Raw genomic sequence first — 1,436 nt, 5'->3', positions numbered from 1 at the left:
CAAAGAGAAAACAGATGATGGTTCCAATGCCGGAGAGATTGTCGAACGGAAGAGCCATAGAAGTTCTGTAGTGTGAAGGTATTTCGGCTATTTCAAGTCTGACAAAAAACAGAGTAGCGTGCACTGTAAATTGTGCCGAAAGCAAGTCTGGAAATACAATAAAGCGGTGCATGCTCAATCTCTGACTGGAAGCGCTAATTCGTTATTCGGCTTTTGTCAGACTAAAGTAACTGTTAAGACTGTTTGAAAATCTAAGCTATACAACAAGGAGAGATTGAGAATTTCCTTTTAGTTCTCAGTTTATTTGATATTGACAAAAGTTAGTCAATTTTGTCCGTTCTTCTGTAAAACAAACTAAGATTTATTTTTAGAATTAATATTTTGTTTCTAAGTGGAATTGACACAATTTAGTAGTCTGTTTTGTTTGTTCTTGTCACGGCTCAACGGCACGAGGGAACAGGGATGGACACAGGCGCAGAAACCAACCCGGAAGCGAGGTGACAGAAAACAAATGATTTATTTCCGCCCACAGGTAAACAAAGGTGAAACACAAAGCGACGCCACCACACTAGTGGCGCGTAGGATTCGTCGGTGATAATGAGGGCGACCTAGACACCTCTAGGAGACGGCTGAACAGCGGGGACAGCGGGGAGGTAGAAACAGGACTAGGTAGGGGCCGGGGGCACTGGAACAAGAGGAGATCACGATCAGAGGGATCCAGCAGACAACCAATAATCCTCCGCAGTTGAATTGAATTGCCTTACTTGGTTTCAGATGGAGGGGACAGGTGGAGCGGAAAACCCGGAAGCGGTCGAGGCGTGGGGAGGCAGGCAGGTGAGCGGTGGGCCGGCAGGCCACGTTGTGTAAGCAGCTGGCGGCCCAGGTCCAGGAGGACGGGAGCGAGGGGAACAAGATCTCCACTCCGGGTGCTATCGCTGAGGACAAGAAAAGACAGGTCAGTCATCACACGGCGTTAAGACAAGGTTTAGGATGCTCCACTGAACTAACATGGGAATAGCAGATACTCAGGCGATGAGTGGTTGAGAGCGCAGGTCTGATATACCGCTGGCACGATTGCTCACAGGTGGTCAGCCAGGGAGGGGCAACCGGACTCCGCCTAAAGGAGGAGGAGCCGCTGTCTGAGACCTGCAGGTGCCCAACCAGACCATGACAGTTCTATTTTGAAACTTAAACGCTTTAGCGGCTGCCTTTTGTGTAGTTTACAATATTTGCCTTTATTTATTGGGAAAAGTCTCATGTTCCTTAAGTACATCTGCCCTGTTGAACTTATTATGGAAAATAAAAATTTTAATCAAAACAAGCTGCTGATTATTTCACATTTTACTTGTGAGCAACGGCACATTTAAATCTTACAAATATAGTTATTTGGCTTATATCGTGATATATATCATTATTGCCTGAAATAAAAAAACATA

The 1,436-nt window shown here is 45.5% G+C and overlaps 1 long non-coding RNA gene across 1 annotated transcript; it reads right to left on the bottom strand.

The window, feature by feature from the left end:
• Window positions 1-498: 498 nt before the first annotated feature.
• On the bottom strand, window positions 499-1,150 carry LOC145420517 (uncharacterized). Its single transcript, XR_013901839.1, has 3 exons — window positions 1,009-1,150; window positions 765-935; window positions 499-685 (listed from the first exon to the last, which is right to left on the bottom strand). It is a non-coding gene; the product is annotated as an uncharacterized LOC145420517 (long non-coding RNA).
• Window positions 1,151-1,436: the final 286 nt, after the last annotated feature.

This window comes from Astatotilapia calliptera, chromosome 15 (assembly GCF_964374335.1).
Source record: "Astatotilapia calliptera chromosome 15, fAstCal68.1, whole genome shotgun sequence".
In the NCBI taxonomy this organism is placed as follows: Eukaryota; Metazoa; Chordata; class Actinopteri; order Cichliformes; family Cichlidae; genus Astatotilapia; species Astatotilapia calliptera.
The sequence above is the reverse complement of the archived record's forward strand: the minus strand, read 5'-3'. Positions and strand labels throughout refer to the sequence as shown.